Genomic DNA, 27,280 nt, shown 5'->3' on the forward strand with positions numbered 1-27,280 from the left:
GCATGTATAGATTAAAAATCTCTAACACTTTCTTTTCAAACTCCACCACCCTCCGTTGCAGTCTCCCTTCCACAATCACTTGCACTTCCCATATTTCCACTTCCTCACTCTTGAAAAAAAATCTCAACTTCAGCTACTTTGTTTGCATCTGACCCCGCCATCCACCACAATGGTACCCATCCCCATCTCTTTACAAAATGCTTGTAATCCCTCTCCCATGGGATTCCATACTCCTGCAAACATATTATGTCTGCTTTGACCCCAGTCAATATTGGCATCCTGCTTTATCCCACCTCTTCCTTGATAAGATACTTCTGACATTTATAGATACAATATACAAAGTAATGCTTGTCCATTTAAAGTTCACATTTCTATCACTTTATGAGTTTTCTGTGCTGTTGCTTGATGCTGTCAGTTCTAATCCTCCCCCTCTTTGCATCCCTGTCACCTTTCCTAACCGGAAGTGTTGGGAAATTTTGTATTGGAGATAAGAAGGTTATGAGGATTTTTGGAAGATGTATATGGCAGTAGGTGAGAGAGAAAAACTTAAGGGGATAATCTTTACTGTGGGAGAAAAGACAAGAGAAAGGACAATAATTATTTGAATATACGTGGACATGCTTGAGATGGGGCAGATAGAGAAATGGTTGGAGAATTATGTACAAAAAGTTGTGTATATTGAGAAGCTATGTAATAAATATGGTATATGGACAGTATCATGGAGAGCTCAGGCAGTAACAAGGGCAAATGAGAGGAGTCCTGGTGGGATAATGCACTTATCACTGGTAATCCAAGTAGGGCCACACCAAGGATTTACAATGTGTTTCAGACAGCCCAAACTCTATAGCAAGTGTGGACAGGAAGGACACCTGGTTGCATACTGCTGGTACATAATATGGTACAGATGTGAAGGCAGAGGGCACAGGGTGATAGAGTGCCAAGAAGTACTGAAGTGTGTTATTTGCGGGGGAGAGGTAGACTTGCAGTGCCAATTCCTATGGTCCGTTTCAAATAAAGCTAGATCTAGAGGAGCAGCGGAGAGAGGAAAGGAAAAGTGGGAAAGAAGATGTTGAATGAGAAAGCATGCCAGTGGAGGAGATGCAACAAGAAGGAAGAGTTGGGGAGGAAGAAAATGAAATTTCAGTAGGCAGCTGGCAACAGAGGAGGGAAGAGAAGGAAAGATAAGTTGAACAAGTGACATTGAGAGAGAGGAGAGAGAAGGGAAAGAGGAGAGAACGATACAGGAAGGAGGAGGAGGAGTGAGGACAGAGCAAGAGAAAGATAAAGATAGCCAAATTGGGAAAGAGAGAAATCACACTCTATGAAGCTTAGAAAAAAGAAAATGCATTAAGAGAGAGGGGGAGGGGTTGACAAAAGGCTCATTGGAACTAATGTGGTCTGGGACTAATGGAGAAGGGAAAAGGGAGAGGAGGAAACAGAAAGGTGCAAGACAGAGGAAAAGGGAAACTTTCTTAAATGTTAAAGCAATAAAATAACTGGCAAAAACCAGTTAAGGTTAAAAAACATTCAGGTTAAAAAACATGAAAGCTTGCTTAATAACTATTCTCCAACCATTTGGTTTGGTCTAATAAAAGATATCAAATTCACCCAAGGAACCTCATCTGCCTAAGATATATGATAGTGTTTGTTAAGCACAGTCCCCCTCAGCATCAACTGTTTTTAAAGTCATGGTGAGACACTACATTGCATACATTTCAATTTCCTCTTCACTCCCATATCTGAGCTGTGCCTTTCTTTCCTGTTTTCAATTATTTATATTTCTTCACCAGCCTCAAATATCTGGCAAACATTAACAAATGGAACCCCAAACAGTTCACCCAGAATCCCTCTGTCAGTCCTGCTCTCTGCTTGTCACATACGATTAGTCTGGCCTTGCCCTCTGGCTATAAGCTGGAGCATCCTCTATGTACAAGCACTAGCAAGGCAAGAAGGGCATAAGGTTCCAGGGTTTGTGAACTTTTGAACTGTCCTGATGCAATGACCTAGTTTTTTACATCTGAGGACAGTTGGTTCAAGTTAGGTAACCTAATTTAGGTGGGAAAGCCTGTGAGCTTAATGATACATTTACCTGAGTTGAGTGATAGCTAAGTGCCGTGTGCATGCGGGAGTGTTGTGGGAAAAGGCATGAGTGTTGGGTGAATGGACATCTGATTGGCTGTCTGGGTGACTGACAGGTGTCAGTGGAGTATGGGTATAAAAGGGAACAGATCTGGAGGGTCTGGATTCCCTGTGTGAATGAGTTTGATAATCCCACTCATATATAAAAATCTAATTATTGGGAGCGAGTCATCTTGCTATTGTTGCAAGATGTTTCCAAGCTGCTCAAAGCAGGAGACATTCAACAAAATCTAAAGTAAAGAAGCTGGGTTTTGGTTGTAGCCATGTTGGTCTAAGGACAAAGGCAGAAAAGGTTCTTTGGGTAGATGTGATTTTTTTATTAGACCAACTGAGTAAAGTAAAGTAAAGTAGAAAATCTGGGCAGAGAATGTTTGGAGAAGATTCTGACAATATTCTATTTTGCTAATTAAAAATGCCTGAAAAATAAAGTATTTCTTCAATTTTGAAAAAAAGGGTTAGTTTGGCTTGCTTTGTGTGTGAAGTCTCTTCAGTCTAGGGCCTTTTTCTCCTAGCAGAGTAAATTAAATTATCAAAATATCTTGTTTCAGAACATTTTGCACAATTTACATTGAGAGAAGAATACAGAGGGCCCAGTTACAATAGCAGGGAAATGATCTTGATTAAAATTGGTGCAAATTATTATATACGTTCTGTAGCACGAGGATAAAAGGTATGTTAATTTTCTAATAAGAACATCAAAGCTCCTATAGGATGAACCTGTATAGAGATTAAATCTGACTGCTTATCTATTGGCGTGTCTACATGTGCAATTAATGCGAAGCAATAAACTCCAGAGCTTATTGCTTTGGAGTTTATTGCTCCCACGTGCGCCCTTTGAACATGCTCCTGGTACAACAACACATTGAGCTGGGCCAAAGTAGCCACAGGTGGCTAGCAAGGAGTCCTGGGGGTCAACCTGCCAGCTTCAGGCTGCCCTCCCCCCAGCTTAATGTGCTTTGGGGGGGCTGGCTGGAGCACGAGGGTGCTCCAGTGTGGGGCTAGCTAGTAGGCAGCTCCCACACCGAAGCACCATTGTGCCCTAGCCAGCTGGAGCAGTGCTTACACATGTAGAGTAAAACACTCCACAGCAGGATAGTACTTGTATTTACAAGTACTATCCTGGCAACATTTACTGAAGAGCTATTTAGTCTACTCCGCATTAAGTGTCTCATGTAGATGTGCCCCATGTAATCTTTTTTCTTCCTAAACTGATACTGTTTCTGTGAGGAGTTTAAAAAAATAAATAAATAAAACAGTCCTCACCCCCTAGTCTTATACTCTTAAAGCCTTTCCTTTAAAATGTTTTGGAAATACTGAAATGGTCCTTTTCTATAAACTGCAGAAGATATGATCTTTAGGAGAACTGAGGAATTCAGAAGACTAGGAAAATAATACTTCAATTGACCCCAATTTTGCATACATATATGTGCTTAACTTTAGTCACATGAGTTGTTCCAGTGAAATCAACTGAACAATTCACTTATTTAAAATTGAGTATATGCATACATATTTGTAGGATCCAGGCCTTAATAACTGAATCATCACATAAGAGACTATTCTATTAACATTTTTTTAACTCTGGAAACTATGAATGCGTGTACAAGTAGAATTTCCATTAATTGAGTAAAAACTATTAATTAAATCCTGGCACAATTGAAGTCAGTGTAAATTTTGCTACAGACTTCAGTTTAAGGCATTCAGCCAGCCTAGCAGCCCATTGGACTAGCTGAAGTAAGACGTATCACTTTCAACATTCAATGGTACACAAGGAAGTAATGCATCTCACAGCACACCTGGTTGCCTTGAATTCCTCAGCTCAAATTACTGATTAGTTATCTACAGCTGGGTTTGGAGCTGGAGTGGGGGAAGGAGCATTATCAAAAGTCTAGACTAGAGCAAGGCTCAGACTCATGCTTCTGGAACCATTACTCCTCTGCCGCTATCCTCCGTAGATGTCATTAGGGCTAGGTTTTTCCATCAGTATGCCAAATTCTGAACATCTTATTCAGTTTAGGTTACCGTCATAGCCAAGCAAGCTTAATGACAGTTTACCCATAGGCAGTCTGATTCAAAATTGAGCAACTGCTCAAGACTTGTCTCTGCTCTACATCACTATTGAAAGGTTTGCTTTAAGCTGAAGGTGAATCTGAGCCATAAAGACTGAATCTGGATCCTAGCTTAATGACATTCTGTGATGGACATTTGTTTCAGACCATTTTTCATGTCAGCCAACAAACATGTAAACATTCAGGACAAACAATCCGGTTTATGGTCAAGGAACAGTTAGTTCTCAACCATCTTTACATTGATGCTGGGATCAGTCTGCCACTGAGCTAATCTCAGCATAAAGATAGTAGCTGCAAAATTTGTATCAGCTCTTCTGGAAGTCTTGTACAACATTGCCAAAACTTTGGGGGAAATGTACAGATACATTTTAAAATTCATATTTTGCTTCCCTGAAAGCACAGCAATTTTGTTAATTCTTTCATGAAATATGCATTTGCAGTGTTTTAAAAGGGCAGTATCCCTTTTAATCACTGATCCCTTTGGCCGGTAAAGGAGCAGTGTTCATTGAGCCTGAAGGAAGGCCTATCCTATCCAGTCATTCATGGCCAGAAGGATGAAAAGTGGGATATTGATGGAGGCGTAATGTAGGGTAAAAATAGGCATGTTCAGGACTGAGATAGAGGGGCAGAAGAGCCTACAGACATGCATTTAAATGGAGGATTACCTCAAGGCTGATATTTTTCCTTGTATTTTTAAGTATGGCTATTTTTTCCTATTGCCTGTTATTAACCATATCATATCAATTCTGAGAATATTTTCAGCATGATGTAAACTTTGTATGTTTTCCCTGTGCTGTAATAATTCAGTCTGACTCATGGTAACATTTTTGAGCCTTTTTAATTGCACTGAGGAAAACTGTCAGGCAAGCAATTAGATAATCCAAATTTTTTAAAAATTACATTGCTGGTGAGGAAGTGGTGCTGCAAACAGTGAGAGGGTTTGAAGGAGCACTTAGGCAGATGCTTGGAGTCAATGGCAGCACATACTATTTATTAAGTATGTTCTTATGTACTTTGCTGGATCAGCACCTTGGAGGCCATACAAATGTGTAGCCTCCAAAAGCCTGGGGCATATAGAATTTCACTTTAGTTTTTCTAGAAGGTTGGAGAGAGATACCCCTGATTCTCCACATGGGAGGTAGGATCAGCTATTTTGTCAGCAAGATAACTTGGCCAATTTATATCTGAGGTATGACCATGACTCAGGAGCGTTCAGGGATTTCATTTGTGCATGTCTGTTGTGTGGATGGAATGTGATGCAAGTGGGAACAAAAGTTTTTGCTTCCCTGTCTTTGAGCACTTGCACAGATACTAAGCATCAAATGACCCTTAAGGTTGGTTTACCAAGTAGTCACATCTTGCTTGTTTGTTACGGCTAGAAAAGAACACGTGTGTTTGAGTGGGAGAGCAAACAAAGAGATGGCTCAGCCTACGCGGTTCCTCTCTGCAAGCACAGAACCACTTACAAGTTCTGCTGCAAGCTCAAGAAACAAAATATGTGGGATACACTTGTTGAAATATTGGCAGCACATCACTGTTTACAATTGGAGTTCCTGCTGTTTGCTTTTACCAATGGCAGCTAGGGACAAAAATTGGAAATTTCACATGACTCTGAGGTGAACTTTTTTCTCTTGTCCAGTGTCCCCAGACTGGCACAATGCTGCTGAGGCATAGATTTATGAGTTTGAGACAGGATTTTTATCTGGTCCCTTGTGGTTCCTGGGTTATCTTTTACAGCTGTGCTAATAGCACTTTCATGAAAAAAACTTTTTGGAAATCTATTTCACTCCTTTTTGTACACTTTTCCCCCCCCACTATCCCTTTCATTATCCATGGGTGGAAGAGGGCACAGTGGAAGAGGGTGGAGGAGGGTTACTTTAAGTTTAATCATGCCTAAATAAATGCAAAGGCAACACACCTGTGTTTGCAAAGTGGTTTTAACTGCTGTATGTCATCTGCAATGAATTTCAGCTCTATTGAGTGACAAGAGTAACTAATTCATTTACAAATAGAAGAACTTCCTGTCAAGCCAAAAGTCATTTTTTTGCACTCCGAATTTAGAGAGAGCTATAATAAATATTTCCTGGCAAGGTTTTTACTTAGTTTGTTCTGCAGCCAGTAATAAGATAAAAACCTCTTACACAAGGAAAGCAGTAGGAGCCTTCTTTTCCAAAAGATTTTCAAGATGTCTAAGCCAAATAAACACAAAATCCAATTTCTCCTTCTTCCTGCAGTCTTTTCTATCCCTCAAATGTACCACTAATCCCATCCCAGGAAAAGAAAAAAGGCATTTGAATGTTTCAGCTATCAGAGGTGGTTATACCGACCTTCAGGAACTGTGAGGAAGAGCAATACTTTTTATTACTTAAATCTTGACTAAATGGGGCCAGTCTTTTCCTTTTTGTGTGTGGTACTGAAGAGCTTGTGAATAATGCCAGGCTATTACCCTGGAAGTGACTGACTTCTCTCCAGAGAACAGCTCCAAACTCCACCTCCCTGCCTGACCTCTGTGCCCCAAAAGGGCCTGGGAGGGATTACCTCTACAGCTCCATTTTCGGTGCCCATTCTTCAGTTACTGGCTTCTTAACAAAGTTTTCAGTTGTAACTTTGTTTTTTGTGATGTAACCATGTGTCCACAGACAACAGAAAGAGATTTATGGACTCTGTTCCTGGAGATCACCCAACAGCTATCCAACAGTTACAATTTATAGTGCCAGCCTAAGCTGGCTTCCAACTCAAAACCTAAAGGTGGCAAGCTCTATTTCCCATTACTAATCGTCTAAGGTATTCATTACAATGATTTATTTTTTGTAAACAGGTGGCTAAAGTGGATGTGGCAATGAGAACAACTCCTAGTTCTCTGTTGAAACAGCAGAGCTGTTACCCTGGAATTCTCCCTTCTCATTGCCCTGGTACAAATGATGAGATATACATCTCTGTAGTATGGTTGCATAAAATATGAATTGAAAATGAAAGATCCCCTTGGAATGTTATTCCTGGAGTGGTAATTGGTATATGTAAACTTTGATTCTTGTATTCCCTGTTAAGTTCAGCATAGAACAAAATATGGTACCTCTTCTCTCAAGAAACTATGGACCTGTTTTCCCCCTCACACAACTGCAATGAGTGGAATTACATCAGTATAAAAATCGCAGAATATCGGAGTAAAATGCTTGCTGAATACTGTCTGTCACTGCCAGCTGCGTGTGTCTGAAGCACCATGTAGTCAACCAGTGCCAATTCTGCCGTAAAAATATAAAATGGGATCTAAAAAGACAATATCAAGTATGAACTAAGCCGTTAGTTTGAAGTTATAAAACTCAATGGCAGAAGTCAGGGCACAGACAGCCTGAAGAAGGGGAGGCATCAGGGCATGGGTACAGCAGAGATATGGTTACCCTAGCCATAGGATTGGGAGTGATGGGAAAGGACAGAAGTCTTGAAGCAGAAAATATTTAGACTATGGCCCTGTCTAGGCCCTTCCGTGCCTCACACCCTCCTGTCTCCTACCCAACCTCCTACTATGCAACAGAAACGTACCAGTTCCAGCAGGGGCCTGCTACATTGATGAAGGAGGGGGGCTCAGCTTACACATTAGTAAGTTAGCTTTCACTCTGAATGTGTAAGCTGGTATCCCAGTTAATGTATAAATAAATTATTAGTACGTAAATCAGTGTAGGAGAGGTTATTTCATTCATTCATCTTTCACATGTCAGCCTGGGTGTTCAGGGCAGAAACTAGGCTCCTCTGCTCTGGTCTACCTTGCTGCTCCTCTTGCACTGTTGAAAAAACTGCTCTGACCTTCCTGCTCAGGGTTCTTCTTAGGACCAGGGTCCAGAGGTGGCTGTGATGCACCTTGGTGGCCACTTGATCCCTGTTCCCAAGCCGACTCCCAGGGGGTACCCTCCCTTTCTATCTTGCCTGCTACACCTTAGGAATTTGTATACATGTTTGTGCTGCAGTGGCGGATGCTTTAGAAGTGCTTGGCACTGCAGCACATGTATTTGTATAAATGGTGAAATGCGCATCAGCGCTGAGAAAATGGTGGCAGTGCACTTTTAAACTAAAACAAATTGAAGGTATTTTAGTTCAAAAGCACACCATTGCCATTTGCTCAGTGCTGACATGCATTATGTCATTTATGCAAATGTATGCAACGCAGCACAGGGCACATCAGCGCACATGTGGAGCAGACTTGATTAATCGAGTATGATCTGATACACAGGATCTCCATCATGTCGGAGTAGACAAATGTATGTGTAATCTGGGTGGTACTCAGGTATGTGCCCCCTCTTCAAATGAAGGGATGTTAACGGGTGCAGATACGCTGTGGGAGGAGTAGGTGCCCCACTGCGCACAGCTTTCATCCCTCTCCCTATAGATACAAGCTAGAAGACTTGTTGAGGCTTAACTATATACAAATTTAATAAGAGATAAAAGTTATTATTATATATAAACACACACATATACACACACATAAATTACAGGAGCTATAGGCAATATATACTCTATGTTAACACTCTATACACAGGTGAAGGGTCAGGAGCTCAAACAGGGGAGGGTTTTCATCAAACAATAGACATTCTTGTACTCTAATAGGGCACAGGGTTTTACAAAGCATGAGGCTCAGGGTTCACAAAATTTGAGGCACAGAATGTCAGATAACAGCAATGAATAGTAAGCTACCAGAGTGCAACAGCTTGGCTTCAACAGAAACAACCAGAGGGGTTGGAGGGGGTGGGGAGAGGAATACCCTGATACTCTAAGGGCATCCTTTAACCCCTGCCTGGCCGGGCCTCAATTTGGGAACCTTCTTGTCCTTCAGGGGCCCGTTCCCCAGCTGCTTGTCACCAAAACGGGGGCCCTCCTCCCCTGTGGGAATTCCATTCCTGGGCAACTCATGATTCCCTATGGCCTGATGAGGCTGTCCTCAGCTTCTGGGGTGAGGTGTCTCCTTCCTCTGCAAGGGGCCTTCAGCTGTGTCGGAGCCCTCCCTGCAGTTGGCCTGTTCTTGGCCTTCTGCACTGCCCCATGCACTGATAGCCCTGCCTTGTGCAGGGGGTTGGAGACCCCAGCTACCACATGCAGCATCAGGGTCTTGGTCTGCTCCCAGACCCTCTGTGCACCGACTGTTCACCATTGCCTTGTCACGTGCAAGGGGCTGGATGCCCAAGCTGCCACGTGCAGCCCTGGGGCCTTGGTTTGTTCCCAGACCACTCGTGCACCGATCTGTGCACCGTGTGCCTTGCCTTGGGCAGGGGGTGGGAGACCTAAGCCACCTTGCGCAGCTCTGGGGCCTCAGTCCACTCCCAGACCCTCTGTACACTGGCGTGCACCAATGCCATGCTTCCTCACAGCGGGGCTGGGGCCACAGCCACTTGCTGCTCCCCATCCAGCGAGTCTCTTCAGGCTCTTCTGGTGCAACTGCTCTGCCCTGCTTGCCAGCTCTGCCAGCTCTTCTAAGCCCTTTTCTTCATCCCTTGTCACAGCCGCCCATGTGCTGGGCATGCTGCCTTTTTATCCTCCTTGGAAGCTCTGCCCCCAGATTGCAAACGGACCAATCAGAGAGAGAGGGCGTTAGTCCCCTCTCTGGTCTGGCTCTTTGCCTCGCCCCTTTCCTTTCCTGATTGGTGGGGAATGCCCCACCAATCACTTTGAGCCCTTTCAAGCTGGCAAGCCAGGCTGCTGCTGCCAAGCCTGCCACATTTGTGTATAAATGCCCCTTGATGTTATTGCTAAGGTTTTGAGAGGCTGCCCCTGAGTCCCAAAACAAGCCCAGGCAAGCTCCATTTTGCCTGTGGGACACTATGTTATGGCCCTTCTGGCTGTATTAGTGCCTCAGGATACTAGTTTGCCGTATAGGCTGTTCATAGCCTCCTTACACCCTGTAGCCATGCCTGTGCTTTGCAGGTGTTATTTGAAGTTGTCCACTGGGCCTGGTGGCCCTGTCTGTTAACCAGTCAATCCACCTAGCCTACTGAGCCCCTGGCCCTGCCAAGGCTCTCTTCTCCCTGGCCTGGCCCTAGTCTGGCTTCCACCCCTCCTAGGCTTCAGCACCTTTCCCCAGGTTTTCACCCCTCACCCAGGCTTAAGCCTGATCTGGCTTCAGTCTTCCATTCTCTGGGCCCCTGGCCCTAGTACAGCTGCTGTAACTCTATCCCAGCCCTCAGCCCTCTTGGTCCCTGACCCCAGGCTAGAATGTCTGTTACTGAGTACCCTGCCAGGCACCCCTCTGTGGCCTCCACACCTCCCTCATAGCCACAACCCAGTCCTCCAGTTTGCCTAATCAAAACAAACACAAACACAATGGCTGTATAACAGAAATCCTCCCTGCACTGGGTCAGTACTTCCCCACAAGCTGTAAATTTCTATTAGCCTTCCCCTTACAGCTCTCTGGGGCAGCTTGGGTACCAGGCAGCCCATCTTCTGCTGGCATTTGCTCGGAAGCTCCTCTCCCTGCATCCTGTAAAGGCAGACAGACTGCCTGGTCTTAGGCACCAGTCTTATGTGCCTCCAAAGCCCAGCCCCTTCTTGTCATATTGCTCTTGAGCCACCCACAGGGATTTCCATTTTGGCCAGGTGACTAGCCTGACCTTCTCTGCTGTGGCTGAGATGTCTGCACCCTTTGCTGCTTACTGTAGTGCAGCTAGCTCCCGGGATAGTCCTTTCCCCAAAGGTAGCTCCTATCCTGGCCATTACTGGCCTGCTTGTTTCCCAGCAGTTAGCCCTTGCTCAGCTACTAGTCCCACTCAGCAAGCTTAGCCTGCTGCAGCATCTCCTTAAAGTAACAGGAGCCAGAGAGGTTCCCTGTTATAATGCCCTTATTCCTTCACCCCATGTGGTTTCCATGAAATATTTTATGTAGGAGTTTGTGAATCTGCAGCTAGAGTTATGTATACCAAATACGTCCGGTGTTTCCTTCTGAATCTTGTGGAGGTCAGTCAATGGTGGGTGTTGTGGATGCCTTCTCTAGCTGCTGAGACCATTTTGGGGCATTCTTACCATGATTCCATGTGCCCACTGCTCAAGTGGTCTGTATCCCACACTCCCTTGAATAGCTCCATCCGTTTCATTACAGGGTAGTATTGTGCTTTCAGTCTTTTTGCTGTGATTTGATCATCTCTTGTTACTTTGTCATTTTTCAGTTTCTTGATGGCTGCTCACACTTTGAATATCTCAACTGGACTAGTGTTAACATTCAGTTTCTCAGATCTACATCCTTTTATCAAAACCCAGTGTAGAAATGGGTGTGAGTCTGTTGAAAACTTATTTGACATGCTCTGACCTTTTGCTGTTCTGTTCTGCCACAGTTATTTTCATCTTTGTTTTTGACAAGCTTTTCTTCTTTTGAAATGTTTGCAGGGGGTTTTATGCACTTGGGAAATGATTCTATGATTTCCTACCATAGCAGCAACTTCAGCTCCAGTCAGAAGGCATTCAACATATCTCTGTTTATCTTGCATATTATTTGGATATAATAAAAATAACATTTTGCATAGTTTTCAGGTGGCGCACAGATCAGGAATAGATACAGCTTCGTGGACAGGAAAGAGTAAGAGTCAAGTCTCTCTCTTTACTAAGCTGGGTTTACTTTAGGTTGATTGTTCTTTACTATTTTTACTACACAAACACTGCAAAATTTATAGACTTGCTTTGACAAAGTAATTCAATATAGTGAGAGTAACCAACGTTTAACTACTTTATAAATGATAACACTTTGAAATAGACATCGTTCATTTAAACTGCTACAGCTAAGGATATTTTAAATGGAAAAAAGAACGAAGAGGCAAAATGCAAATCATAATAAATACAAACAGGAATGAGAAGGTAGTTCAGGAAATATAAGCAGATTAGATAAATGCTGTAGTCATGTTTGGAGTTATCATATAGAGTTTCAATTAATAACAGTGAATCACCATAGCAGAGTAAATATACCTGTGATCAGAAGGAATCTTCTCTTCCTGCAGTTTATAGGGAAGCAGTTCAGATTAAAAGTAAAAATGGTATTTAGGTTCAGGATAAAAATTGTTATAACTTGTATATGTACAACATAGTAACATGAATGTAATGGTCTGCTGGGTCTATAGAGAATTAATTAGGAAAAATGATCAGAACTTGAAAGTTTAGAAAAGTTAAACACCTACAGGAAGTGTAAAAATTAGATTAGATTAGATTTTAGGGTCAGAAGGGCCCTATTAGATCAGGGGTGGGCAAAATGCGGCCTGCGGGCCAGATGCAGCCCACCAGGCCATTCTATCCGGCCCTCATGGCCCCTAAAAAATGTAGAAAATAAATATTTAGATGCCCCTGGCTGCCTGTCATGTGGCCTTTGATGGCTTGCCAAAACTCAATAAACGGCCCTCTGTCCAAAATAATTGCCCGCTTCTGTATTAGATTATTGAATCCGACCCCCTGCCCTGGGCAGGAAAGAGTGCTGGGTTCAGATGACCCCAGCCAGGTGTTTATCTAATCTCCTCTTAAATACCTCCAAGGAAGGGGACAGCACCACCTCCCTTGGAAGCGTATTCCATGTTTTGGCAATCCTTACAGTGAAGAATTCTTTCCTGATGTCCAATCTAAATTTGCTCCCCTTCAGTTTGTGGCCATTGTTTCTAGTTACCCCGATGGGTGCCCTGGTAAACATCGTATCCCCTATTTCCTGCTGTCCTCCCCCCCCCCCCCCCCGCCCGCCCCTGATGAGTTTGTAGATGGCCAAAATATCACCTCTCAGCCTTCTCTTATGGAGGCTGAAGAGATTCAAAAGACTTCTTTTCTTCACAGTTTCCCCTTAAGCAGAAGGCAAATAGTGCATATGTTAGTATGCACTCAAACATTCAGAGTCTTGTGCATGTTCTTATAGATCAGCTAAATCCAATGAAAAGAAGAAAGAGGGTAAAGAACAGAATCCATTTCTAAATGAGTACAAGGTACTGAATTAAGAGATGGCTTGAGCAAAAATGTCACTACTCATGGTGTGTATCAGTTTGCAAGGTAGCTATTTCTTTTCTTGTGGTGTGCACAGAGAAGCCTGAAATTCTGTTTCTGCTATCATTAAGTTTGCCTGTGCTACTCATGAGCAGTGCCAGGCACTCTCATGCACCAAAGGTCAGTATATTCCAAGTGATGTGGGACAGCTCAATATTTATTATAAGGTGTGCAGCTTCTCCTGCTTATTACAGTCATATAGTGGGCCAAAAACTCTTCCACTAAACCAAGATGTGGTTGAATGTCTTTACTGATGTTGCTAATGGTTCCCTTGTTTGATCATGTCAGCATCATACCAAGTCATAACAGAGTGGAAACATTTAATGCCTTGAGACCTGATCAAATTTCAGGTTTATGCCGTCTGCTTACCTGACAAACATGGTATCAGGTGTCAGCTTGTTAATCTCTGTTAAATGTGTTAGTCTCCCTTTTAAGAAACAAAATCGCTAACTGGAAATCATCTAGGCCACCTCCAGGAGTCGTACATTGGCCAGTGCGCACAGAACATAGGAAATGGGCTGAAGCAGCATCCTCTCCCTTCCGTGACAGGCACAATGAAGACTTAGAGAATAGGGCCTGTTTAGGGAATGATTCCCTAAAATGGGGAAATTCCTTGCCCAGGAGCAATTTGGAGAACTCCTGGGCAAGGAAGCTGGGTTGGATCCCTTCTCCTGACCAATTAGGGAGTGAGGTCTCAAAATACACCATTGTAGATATACAAGGAGCACCATGAGCTTCATAACTTCTGGAGAATTCCCTAATGGTAACATGGCTTCAAAGGAAGCTATACTGTTGAGGGAGAGAATGGTATTGTAGTAAAATCTATCCCACTTTTTTCCCCTTTTTGTAGTTCCACGACTTAACAACAGAAGTTAGTATTGACAACTAAGTGGAAGATCATGGGATATACCAAAAAGTTTCTACCAATTAAAAGAACTGGTCCCCCAATGCAGGCTCTAAGTCTGAATCTTCATCTATTGGATTGAGCTGTTGAAAAACAACAGTAAAAAGCCACAGATAGTGTTTTTGTACAAAGAACATTACTGCTCTCACTGACATCTTAGTAGGCACTCCAGTTTCTACAGAAAGTGGGTCAACGTCCCTTTATGTAGCCAACCACTGGATCCAAATATGAGAGCAATTACAGTTTATTTTTAAAGGGAATCTATGTATTCTTAGAAAATGGGCATCACACTGACAGCACCAGACAGTGCAATTCTTCATCCCCAATTCACCCCCCACATACACTGCTGTGGTAGGCTTTCAGACATTTCCCTGCTAATAAACATTCTGTTCTGTTGCAACAATAGCAGGGATTGAAAAGGGACTTTAATCCCATTTTATCTTTGTCCCCGCTGCCAAAATTGCCATAAAAATGGATAGGCAGACAAACATGCATACACACGTACATACGGCGTGTAAATGTCAGCTAGAAACTAAAGCAAGCCACCAAGCATTTGAGACAGTAATCATTTTCAGTCATTAGCAGCTGTTTTGGATTCAAGGAAGTGACCCAAGGAGAAATAGTCCCTGATGAATTCTGTTCCTAGAGAGGCAGCTCTTTTAGGTGGTATCATAAATTCTATGATATGTACTTAAGGAAAAAAGCAGCATCATATCCCTGCTGTTTGTTATCAGAAAATACCATGGGAACCACAACTTCTGATGCCATTTCTGTCTTCAGAAAAAAAATCAAAGTATTTCTTAGTTTTCTAGGGTTGAGGGGCATCAAAGCACATGATCATTGGAAAGGATGGGGGAAGGCACAGCATTTGAAGTGTTGCATGTTCTATGGCTGAGAATGTTTAATGCCTCTATGCTGCCTGTGCACATTCTGTCAGATGTCAGGTTTATTGACCTCTCCTCCAATGTGGAAATCAAGTTATGGCATGCCTGCATGACAGCAGCTTGTTAAAGTCCTATGGCAGACCTGTGACCATGTTTAGAACTCCTCCACACTCCTCACCCCTTTACAACTTACCAGCCCTTAAGCTAATGGGGGGCTAACTTTTTTGGCAGGTGGGCTACAAACTAGACCCATTCTCACTTTGGCTCCCACTCCACTCCCCTTCCTCTACCTGATCATCTGTTCTGCTTTCTGCTCCCTGCCCTATTTGCCACTGTGCTAACAGTCCCCTCTTCAATCTGCCAGGTGCCACACACACAGACTGCTCATGTCACTTGTGGCGTACATGCCGTAAGCCATCTTCATATTATAAAGTCAGTAATGGTAGTACTGGTACGATTCAGGTATTTACCATCTCTTCTCTTAGATATGTATAGCTTTAAAAGGCACCTAGATTAAAAATAAATAACTCCATATATTTACATTCAAGATACTGCCAAGCAAATTCCATCAAACTAAAGCTTCAATACAGTCAAACATTCACAAACCCAATGTCACCATGCACTGGCCTTTAGATGAAATCATTACAAAATAGTCCAGCCCGCATATTATATTCTTGCTTACTTCGTACAATTCGAGCTGAGTTATTTTTTTCCTTGCTAACAAGCCCTCTTCTGCTTTAGGATTCTTGTCGAACTAATCAAAATATTTGTGCCAATGTGGTCAGTGCTTTTTTAAGCCCTATCAGTGGTCATCCTTTCCTTACATGCTTCATATAAGAGTGGAGATGAGTCCAAACAGATCTCAAATCAACATCCATTCAAATTCATGGAGGTAGGGAGGAGTTCAAATTGAAGCCTGCATATATGGAATCTTTTTGATAGCTGTGGTTGCATATCAGATTTGATATTTGGGAATGACTTATTTTCAGGTTTATGGCTCATGTTCAAGGTAAACTAGACAGGTGGCCAGGTAATTTTGAGTGGTAGGTCCTACCCAAACCCCACACCTTAACAATTGGAGGACTGCTCAAAGGTGTCTCAAGTGTGACCAAGAACAAGAGCTGTCACTGTAGCACAGCTCTTTCCCTGAAAGACCCTACCCAGAAGCAAAGAGAGCTTTGGTGAATGTAGGATGTGGCCCATTAATGGAATGTATTGTTTGGGATGTAACAAATCTCTTGAGTGTCACACTTGGGATGCAACACATTAGTGCAGGATTTACATCAGTCTGGGCAAGCTGACAGTCAGGAGCCAGAGACCTACCCAGAAATTAGGGGACTGTGGACAAGGGTAAACAGGAACCAAAATCAGAAGCAGGATCAAGAAACCAAGCATCAAGGTCCAAAGTTAAGAGACAAGTACTAAGGAGCAAAGAAAGAAACACACCAGATTTCTGCAGAACATTGCCGTGGGTGGGTTTAAAGGGTGCTGACAGAAATGATGTTTTTCTGTGCAGTTGACCCCTTGAAAGTGCTCTACAGCTATGCCTTGACAGAAGTGTATACCTGCACAGCACTTTGAAAGTGCCTAATTGCACAACAAATTAACCCTCATAACATGAGGTTTCAAATGAAAGTGCTCCAAAGCAGGGTACCTTCCTTAACTTCTGTCAGTCCCTACCAGGAGCAGGGCTGGGCTGATGCAGCCCAGCCCCACAGCCAGTGCTTTCTTCCAAATGGGAGGGGGGGAAAGGAGGAGAGGGAGCTCGGGCTGGGGTTTACCCAGCCTGTACTGGAGGGTGGGGCAGTAGGACTGGAGCCCCTGAGGTAGTGGGGCTCCAATCTACCCACCTCACCCTCCAGCCTGACTCCCTCCCCTGTTTTCTCCCCCTCCCATTCTGAAGACAGCACAAGAGCTGAGGAGGAGGGGAGGATGGGGCTAGGGGGGAGAGGCTGCACACATGCAGCTGGCTCCAAAGTGGAGCTCGATCCCCCCTCTCCCACCCAACCCAACAGAGAATGTCTGTTGGGTTAGGGGAAAATTGCTGTAACTCACGGTGCTTTCTGTGAAGTGCCATGAGCTACAGCAGGGAGCTGCATGTCTGTCAGCATCCCAAAAGATCTTTTGGGTCCCATTCAGCCAAGTAGGCTGCAGGCATGTAAAGAGGAGTCATCCAATCTGCACATGGAGGCAAGTCATCACACTGGGCGTGTCTACATATGAATTTAAGTGGGTTTAAATTTAATGTGCATGAAGTTAATGCACATTAAGTGTTTTTTGCCAGGTGTCTCCACATGGTGGGACGTGGGACTAACTTGAGTCCCAAGTTGCTCCAGCCCTGCCATGTGCTCCTGTGGCCCCCCGGGGGGAGCTCCAGCCTCTGGCCACATGGCTACTAGCACTTGGCAGCCATGCTAAAGGCACAGCCAGCTGCCAGCACTTGGCAGCCAGCTTAAAAGCACACCCTCCACACTGACCTCTGGGCAGATGTTTCCTGTGTCAGAGGAGCAGCATGGCAGAGACACAGGCAGCACGTGCCTGCTGTGCTCCTGCCACAGCCCTGGCTGCCCAGCTCCTGGCCCTGGTACTCAGGGACAGAGTCTCCCACTCCTCAGGGCTGCCGCAGCTGTCCTGCTTGCCTGCCACCATTCCGAGCACCTGGTGCTCAGTCACCTTGTGCCACCCAACTCCCCCACCCACTCCCGCCACATGCTGGGTGACTGGTACATAGCCTTCTGGGGCCCCTGTTGCTGCACAGCTGCTCCCACCAGCCCCAGTGACCACAGTGACCACAGGCTCCAGGATGCCACCGCTGGGACCACCATTGCCGTCCTGTCCCACCAGGCCAGCCATCTCTGGGCTTGCTGGACCAGCCAGGACTGGTGGCAGCTCACTGTGTTGCAGGAATGGAATGATGACTAGTGGGTTGACATGTTCTGAATGATCCAGCCCACCTTTGAAGACCTGCTGTGCTAGTTCTGGCCCCACCTGGAGTGCTTGGACTCAGAGGAACACCCAGCTGTCTCTGCTGATACCCACCTTCCCTGTCGCCCACACCCCTCCTACCCCCTGCTCACCCCCCAGAACCACTCCAGGCCATGCACATGTTTATAATGAAAACCTTTATTCCCCTCACACACCCCCATCCCCATCCCTCACCCCAACCTTCCCCCTCAAGCAACAGAGCCCCCTTCCCATTCCTCATTCTCTAACACACAGAGCTCCTCTACCACCCTCCGCATCTGCCAAGAATAAAAAACTCTCATCCCAAACTGAGCAGTCTCAGTCCTGGAGTGGGGGACTATGTGGTGGGGGCACCCAGGGTGCAGAGCTCAGCAGCAGGCGGCCTGTACCTTGGCCATGAACAGTTCCCCCAAAGGTCCAGGGGCCATGGTGAATGCTAGGGGCTCCTGCGGGCAGGAGGTGAAAGAGGCCCTCCTCCAAGGCTCAGGCAGAGGCTTGGTTCAGGGCAGCAGGCAGGACCCAGGGTTCCTGGCTGGCCAGTTTCTGCTGAAGCAGCTTCACACAGCACTGCTTCAGGGCCTCCAGCCAGGCCCAGTGTGCCTGCTGTGCCCGGTCCCTTGCCTCCTTCCAGGCAGTCTCCCGGGCTATGTCCTCATCCCACCAGACCACCTCCCATGCCTCCTATCATGTCTGCTCCCACACTGCCCAGTTCTCAACTACCACCAGCAGCCACTGAAGCAGGATCCCCTATAGATAAAAGCAGACTTATACCAACATGAAGGATGGAGGGGTATGAAAGCATTAGCCAAATCAATCACAGAGAACCATTTAGAGCCAGCTGCTACCGCTGCTAATATCTCATTGTATTTAGCTACTAGAGAGGTTGCTGAATGGGTAGCTGCATTTAAGGCATGGAAATCTATTGTCGTTCTGTAAGTGACCCCGTCTGTCTTTAGGACTGGCCATACTGGTGAATTGAAAATACTTTGCACAGGCACGAGCATTCCTTGTTACAAGAGACAGTCTATAGTATTTTTAATACCTTCCTCTGCTGCAGCTGGGTATTTATATTGCCTTTGAGGAGGGGGATCTTTTCCTTCAATCAAAAGCGCAGCATTTATTTTTCCACACACTGCCTTATTTTTAGTCCACACACTGGGAAATTCCTGTACCTACGGATCACTAGCGAAGGCTAGGGGGCAGTTGGTGCCTTTATGGCAGCACAACCATGCACAACAGAGATCTCTGCAGGTCCTCCTTTTAACTTCCATAACACCCTATTAGCTAGATCTACAGTTAGCTGAAATGCCAGGAGGCAAGGAACTTGTAGGATTCCCTTCTCATTTCCCCCATGAGCACAGCATTCTACTTGTCCTTGTAACCTGTCAATTTGTAAGGGAACATCCTGCCAGACTGGAGCTTCCTGAATGTCTCCCCCATATCCACTGAACTGAACATGTTTAGTGGTAGATCTCCCTCCAGAGATCCACCAGGAACTTAGAACATCGACTGATGCTCCGGTGTCCACTAGCAATTGGGCTAACATCCCTGGGTTCCCCGCTGTAGTCCTCCAGTGTGTCTCCCCCATCTGTCACACTGAAGTCTTGTGACCAGCTGGGGAGGCCCGAGGAGAACCAGGCACCCCTACTGACTGGCAGACTCCCTCAGGAGCCTTCACTCAGGAGAGGAGGCAGGAGTCTGGCATTGACAGGGAGTGGGCATGGGGGATGTACTCCATACCCGGGCAGTGGGCCGAAGGGGTGCTCCCTGCATTAACCCTGCTCTCCGCATGGCCTTAGACAAAGCCTTAATCAGGATACTAATGGGCTGGCAATCACGTTTTCCCATATCCTCCCTTAAATTCACCAGCTCCTTCCAAATCATTTTCCTAAGGGTCTCCTTGAGTTGTCATTGCCCAGGGTTGTGAGAAGAAATGGGGTTAGAATTGGGAGGGTAACTGGCAGAGTGAGGACCACTATTCGCAAAGGTGATAGCTTGCACAGGCTCTGATGTAATCTTTTTGCCTGCTTGTCTTTTTAAAACACCAGTCTCTTGCAGCAAATCTCCTTCCTGTTTGATTTTTGCCACTAGTTCATTCCAGGTTATGTGTTCTAAGTCCACAGTCCCCATGGTCATTTTTGTCTGAGAATTTGACCCTGCATAGCTGCTCTGTACCAGTTCAGGTCCCTGATAATGGAAAGTGATAATCCCATTCTCTTCTGTCTGGGGTAATGAATCAGAGAGAGCTGCCAGCATTTTCTTTTGGATTAGGTAAGTTTGCGGGGCTTCTCCTGGCTTCTGCTTTTCCATTACATACAGTTTCTTAAGGGAAGAAGCAGGCAGTAATATTTTAAGAGCACTTATCTTCCATTCCCACGGTCCAGCAGCAGTCCGCTTCCAAGAACCTATGCCCACATCCAGAGCATCTGCATTACAAGGAGAGTCACATAACTGAGCCAAATGAGTTAAGTCCATGCTCCAATTCTGGGCTCCACAATTTAAAAAGGACATGGAGAAGCTTGAGAGAATCCAGAGGAGATCCACGTGCATGATCAGAGGGCAGGAAAACAGGCCTTATGATGAGAGGCTGAGAGCTATGGGACTATTCAGTCTAGAAAAGCGCAGGCTCAGGGGGCACCTGGTGGCTGCCTATAAGTATATAAGGAGTATACATCAGGATCTGGGGAAATACCTGTTCGCCAAAGTGCCCCATGGGATGACAAGGTCAAATGGTCACAAACTCCTTCAAGACCATTTCAGGCTGGACATAAGGAAGAACTTCTTTACTGTCTGAGCCCCCAAGGCCTGGAACAGACTACTGCCAGAGGTGGTGCAAGCACCTACTTTGGACTCCTTTAAGAGTCAATTGGATGTTTATCTTGCTGGGATATCCTATGACCCCAGCTGACTTCCTGCCCCTGGGGCAGGGGGCTGGACTCGATGATCTTCTGAGGTCCTTTCCAGCCCTAATGTCTATGAAATCTATGAAATCAGCAGAGGGGTACATTTGCCAAATTCGAGTCGGCCACGCAATGCTGGTATCATGATTCAGTGGTCCCAGTCTTTCAGCAGTATCCTTGGCTTGACTAGGGAACCATCTCACTATGTCTGTGACCAACTCCTTTGTGGAAAGATCAGCTCCTGCAATTAGGTAAGTAACCTTCCTGTTGGAAACAGGGACAACATTATGCGTGTGGGGCCAATCAGGGTTGAATGGGCTTTTGGGGACAGCATCAGAGGATATCTCTATTTTCCCAGGGGATTCAAAATCACAATCCTCTCTCAGCCTTACAGCTGCTACCACCTCCTTATGGGCACTAAGTTGGGCATGCAATTTACTAATCTCTGCCTCACACTTCTGATGGCTTGCTGCTCCTTTGCTGCCTTGTTTTCATCTGCCAGGAAATGAGTTGCGGCTCTTGTTTCTGCTAATAACACTTTTGTGTGTGTTGATTCTTCCCTATACTGTTCTGCAGTTCTGCTTCCCTTGTCTTTCTCTTCCTGTATATCTCTAAGTAAAGTCACCAGTTTAAGCTTTTCTTCTATAAAGTCACACCTGTTCATCTCACATTCTTTTAAACGCTGTTGTAACTGCTTTCTCTCTCAAGCTCCAGTTCCTGCTTCCCCTTTAACATTTCAATCCTTTCCAAACATACATAAAACAATGCCCAGGCATCAGCTGCATCTTTTGCACTACCACGTAGCTTAAGGGTGGTGCAATACTGTTCAAAACTCCAACCTGCCTCAGTCAGGGGATTCTCTCCCTTGAAGCACCCTCTTTCCCAGGGGCATTTCCCCTTCTTCATTACCCATCTCTCTAACCTTCAGGATTTCTCTTGCCTCAGGCAAGCAGCTAAAGGGGTTTTTCCAGATATCTCCATTTCCCTTATCACACTAATGATCACTATGAAAAAGCCTTTTTTACTCAGATCTCATGCTGACATAGTATTACTCTAAAATCCTAGTTCTTTGGCACAACTCTTAACTCTTTATGGCACGGTCCTAAAGTTATTCCAGCATAATTCCTAACTTAAAAGTTACAGGAGGTTACCAAATATTCTATGAAAGAGGGACCTTGCTAAAGGAGCTTGGTCTGATAAGAAAGAGAAGAGAGGGAAAAAAAGGAAGAGAAAGCTCTCTTAGGCCTGTGTCTCACTTTCCCCACTCTGCAGCAACTACTCAACGATTACCATGTGATTAAAGTCACGTGCTGCCCGCATTCTCCACCAATTTGTTACCAGATTTGCCCATCACTTTGAGGTATGCTAATTTATTAGGGGTACGTTTCTGCAGTCTCTGTAATTCTATCAATATGCTGTGTGTGTTACTTGTGTTTCTATATGGAACTGTATCTCTCCCTTCTGCAAGTCCTTACCCCCATTGGAGCTATCTTTCAGTTTCAATGGGGCTGGGTTCCCTCAGCTACCAAATCACTCAAATACATACACAAACACAGATTAATGTGACATGCCTGACCTGGCCGGGTTGATCAGCACGTACAGGCTGACACCTTCATATGCCAGGAATCAGTTAATTAAGGTAACAATAAAATGCAGTCAGACAAGCACACAGGTGAACAGAATACCTCTGAATCGGGCTGGGTGTTCAGCTGACATCCTCATGGGCCAGCATTTAGTTAATTATGGCATTGTCTGAGCCAAACTGGGTCAATCAGCCTATACAAGCTGATTCCCTGATGTCTCTCAAACTCAGCACAGCCCAATCTTTTGCCCTAACTGACCTAGTAGTGTTAGCCTCTTGATGAGGAAACACCACAGTATTTTTGGGCTTTACAGGGAACTTTGGCTTAGGTAAGAGAAGTGTTGCTGCAGAGCAAGTGGGGAAGGGGAAGTAGAGATGGAAAAATACACCTGGTTAGTACCAATTTGACTATAAAAGTTATTTATTGCTAAGTATATGAAATTTATGATGGTGCTAGTAGTAATAGCCATGCAAGGAAAAACAAAGAAAAACAATTACAATATTGCCCTGTGTACCCGCCTCCGTTCGATTAGGAGCTCGCGCGCCGCCTTAGCCCGGGCTCGGGATCTTGTGCCCCCGAGCTTTGTTGGTACGCCCCAGGGTTTACCCCGGCTGGTATTAAGGGGGACCCCAGAACTCGCCTGCCACGACTTTGATGACTCTCTCAGTGGGGGGTCTTCCCTTGGGGTATCCCCTGGTGCCGGCACGCCTCTTCGCAGGTACTCTCGGGGCTCCGTCCTCCCCTACACCCCGGCCATACGCCACCTCAGGTCTTCCTGTCCTGGCCTCTCACCCGTCCTTGTCTCGTCCTCTCTCTCGGCTCGGGCACCCTAGCCCCTACAGGCTGTCTTCGGGCCGGGTATGCCTCACCCAGTTGGAGGGTGCTGCCCTGATCCCTCCTTCCTTGGGAGGCAGCCGTCCTCTCTGCCTCCCCCAATAGTCTCGGCCGCCGTTACCCACTCCGGCGGCTGCGCAATACCGGCTACAGCTGGCCCCGCTCTCGGGGTAGCTGCTACGCCTCCCGCTGCCTTGGGTGGCGAGTTCCCCGCCGGCTGCTGCCCCGCCTCTGGGGCTGACTTCTCCCCCTGTCTCTGCCCCTCTGGGCTCTCCGCTGCGCTGCTCACAGCCTGCTCCGCCTCTATCCAGCGGCGTCCCGCACTCCGCGGGTGGCGGCTGATCCCCTGCTCGCTGGAGTTCCGCGCTCCTGCTCTCTCCCTCCAGCCGCCCCGCTGCTTCGGTGGGGCCGCCTTTTGTTCCTCCTGGCCGGCGTGCCCCGCCCCCGCCGCTCAGCCGCAGCCGGATAAACGCCCGGCTGATGGCCCGCGCCGGCAGCGCCAGCGCGTGGAGTTTCTTCGGGTCTTCTGGCCCTGCGGGAGGTAAGCAGACCCCTTGGCCGCCGCGGGGGTCTCCCGGTGCCCCCGCTCCCCTGGGACACCCTGGTTCAATTGAATATTTGGGAAAACCTAGCTCAAGCTTAACTAATAAAATTCAAGTTCAGAAAGCTATGCCTAGAGAGAAAAAGAGAGAGAGTGCGAGCTGGGATCTCACCATTCCAGGGCACTTGCATGTTTTGTTGGCAGGCAAAGTTCCTAGCATGATCATTGAAGGTTAAACATGGGATGAAAAGAGACGATCTGTTTATCCCAGCTTCTCGAGAACAACAGTGAATGGTGTCAGAGAGATTTCTCCCTCTTGAAGTACACTGTTTGCTGCTTTACTACTTTCTTATACCCTTAGTCTAGCCTCTTCAAAGCATTCTTTTAATTGTGTAAATCAAGAGAGTCACAAGCTGTAATTGACAGGGAAAATCCTGTTATTTGAACAGCTTCAATTTAAATGAATTACCTTTTTCAGTGACAAGGGGTTATCTGGTTTGGAATGTCTCAAGAAACTAATTAACAACCAGGAAAAACATAAGGTTTTAAGGAGTAACCAGACACCAAGGAGCCAGCTTGAAATCATTATGAATATAGAAGATAAACTGGAAGGGATACCACTTTATTTTTTCTCAGATGGCCTAGCTATGCTTGCACTGTGAAGTTAGCATCAGTGTTTTGTATTTTACTTGTTGTGAATAAGCCTTAGCTTAGCAAGACTTTAAGATCTGACTGTAGTCTTTTACTGGTGCCTTGATTTGGTCTGTTTTCTAAAACAGGAAATCCCGAGGGCACATGGAACATACTTAAGAGGATTACTTGGAGCGTTCATAAACTTTGTGGGGAGGGCTTTCCACCAGTCATCCCAGGAAAAGTATGACAGAATTTGTGGTCAGGGTTCCAATGGGCTGGGCATTGTGATGAACCCTTAACCATTGTTCAAGTGTCACCCATACCCCCTCTGACTCGGTCTCTTGCCTCAGCATCCCCTTGTGGCAGAAATGCCACCGTGGTGCCCCTCTGCAGAGACCTGTCTCAGCCAGCCTGGGAGGCTGGTGTTTCATTCCTCAGGGTGGGGATCTCCCACCTGGTCTACATGACAAAAGCCTGGCACCTGGGAGGCGATGCTCTGGTCACCTGGGCAGGGGGGAAAGACCCGGCCCTGCGCGGGCCCAGGTAGCCAGGGATGTTGGGGAGATTGGTCGGCTTGTGGCCAGTATTGGCAGCTTCAATTGGACCGGGCTGCTGAGGTCAGAGAGGTTATTTAAGGGCTCGGTCCAAGAAGAAGGGAGGCAGCCATTAGCCATGCGGTCATCCAGGTGAATCTGAGCCTGGCTCTCTCCTCATCACCGCATGCTCCAAGAGTGCACTGCCTTCAGAGGATACAACAACTACCTCTGGACGATAAGAGTGAGTAAGCTACTAAAGATCCGATTAGATATTTAGTTTCAGTAACTCAGATGCGTTTAAACGGCTACCTTAGCCACCCTAGTTTGCTCTATGGGATTCCTTTGATATTCCTGTAAGATTTCTATGATATTGCTCTACCTTTTACCCTGTTTCTGCCCTACCCCCTGTAATCAATAAAGTTCTCCTTGTGACCGGTGTGGGAGACTTATTGAGGGGTGGGTCTAAATTATGCCAAGGAGGCCCCTTAGGTCGGTGGACTAAGGGAGACTTTCCTAATAAGCCCCTGACTTGGGGAAGTGCCCCAAGTGCTTGTATTGGATCTAGTACCCATTGGACGATCAGGCCTGCGTTCTCCAAGGCGCGCAGAGCCAGAAGTGAGTCCAGAGCCTTGGATGGTGGCAGCGGGACCCCAGGCTAGCGGGTGTGCTCCAGGGAAGGGGTCGGCCGGACGGGAGGCACCCTAAGGGAGGCACTCGGAGCCTGGAAGGTGGTCGGGCGCGGGGAGGTGGGCGGCTCAACGCAGGAGCGCCCCCTACTGGCCCGCCACACCCCTAACCCGGCAACCAAGTTTTAGTCAATTAAGTTTAAATAGGGCTCTCATACTGGGACCGGGGAATGTATGGCCCAAGATGCCTATTAAGCTTTTCTTCTTCTTAGTTCTGGTTAGGTGAGGGGGTTGTTGGGGGGGGGAGGGGGCACGAAGGGAAGGGAAAAAGTCTTTGTAAGTCCAGCAAGCTGGATGCCAGGAACCCAGCTTTGTGTTCCACTCTTGGATCCACCCACATTATGCTCTGCTTCATTGGGACAGATGCATTCTGTCTGATGTAATTCAATGACTGCTCCTTAATTGTGACACTGTTGACATAACTTCTAGTGAACTGCTGAGTACTTTATTGATGATTAACAGGTGTTAACTAGGATCCCTGTGACAGGTAACACAGGGATCTGCATAATGTGGGTGGATCCAAGATTGGAACACAAAGCTGGGTTCCTGGCACCCAGCAGGAACCCACATTATGCTCTGGAACCCTCAGGAATGCAAAGCTGACAGGGAACACAGGGATCCTGGTTTTCTTTGAAAAAAAAAATCCACAATTTTCAGTTAAAAAAAAGTAACCTCAAATCCACAGTTTTCCATGATTAAAATGAAACACCATTAATGTATAGATATAGAAATAGATATCTATGTAGTGGTGTTTCATTTTAGATCAAGGAAAAATGTGGATTTATGGTTACTTTTTTTTTTAACTGAACATTAGGGATTTTTTTTTTAATCAGAGAAAACCAGGGTCCCTGGTAATTATAAATAATTCCATGCATACTATTAATTTTGGACTTATTTACCATTGCATTTCATAGCAGTACAACTTTAGCATTCTTCTTTTACTATGATAGCTTACATAAACTCTCTGAGTTTATTACCTCAGCACCATCCTTTTTCCCTGGGGAAAATAAAAATTATTGATAAAATATGCCATATATCAGGGGTCAGCAACCCCTGGCACACATGCCAGAGCATGGAACACAAAGGCATTTTGCTTGGCATGAGTACCTCGGGGCAGGCGACAGGGAAGGGGCTGGAGCTGCACTGCCGCAACAAGTATCAGGCCCTTTGCAGTTTCCCCACCATCTTCCCTAGGTCACCAACATCTTGCAAGTTGAGGTTGGGGTGTTTTGGGCACTGTGCCCATAAACATTGCTAACCACTGCTATATAGTCTTTCAGACTTCAAAGTCCTGGTTGCTTGGAAATCAGAGTACATTTCATATTTTGATGTGACATGGATAAGTACAACCAGATCCCAGATGCCATTCCCGAGTTGTTGATCTGACCTTACAATTTCTATCCTCTAACACCTGTTAATCATGAATAAAGTACTCAGCAGTATGCTAGGAGTTATGTCAACAGTGTCACAATTAAAGAGCAGTCATTGAATTAGATCAGACAGAATGCATCTGTCTCAATGAAGCAGAGCATAATATGGGTGGATCCAAGATTGGGGCAAAAAGGGGCTGAGGTTACTTATCAGCTTCTGCTGGACATCTATATGTGCCACAAGCTCTGTGCTCA

This window comes from Alligator mississippiensis, chromosome 1 (assembly GCF_030867095.1).
Source record: "Alligator mississippiensis isolate rAllMis1 chromosome 1, rAllMis1, whole genome shotgun sequence".
Taxonomy (NCBI): Eukaryota; Metazoa; Chordata; order Crocodylia; family Alligatoridae; genus Alligator; species Alligator mississippiensis.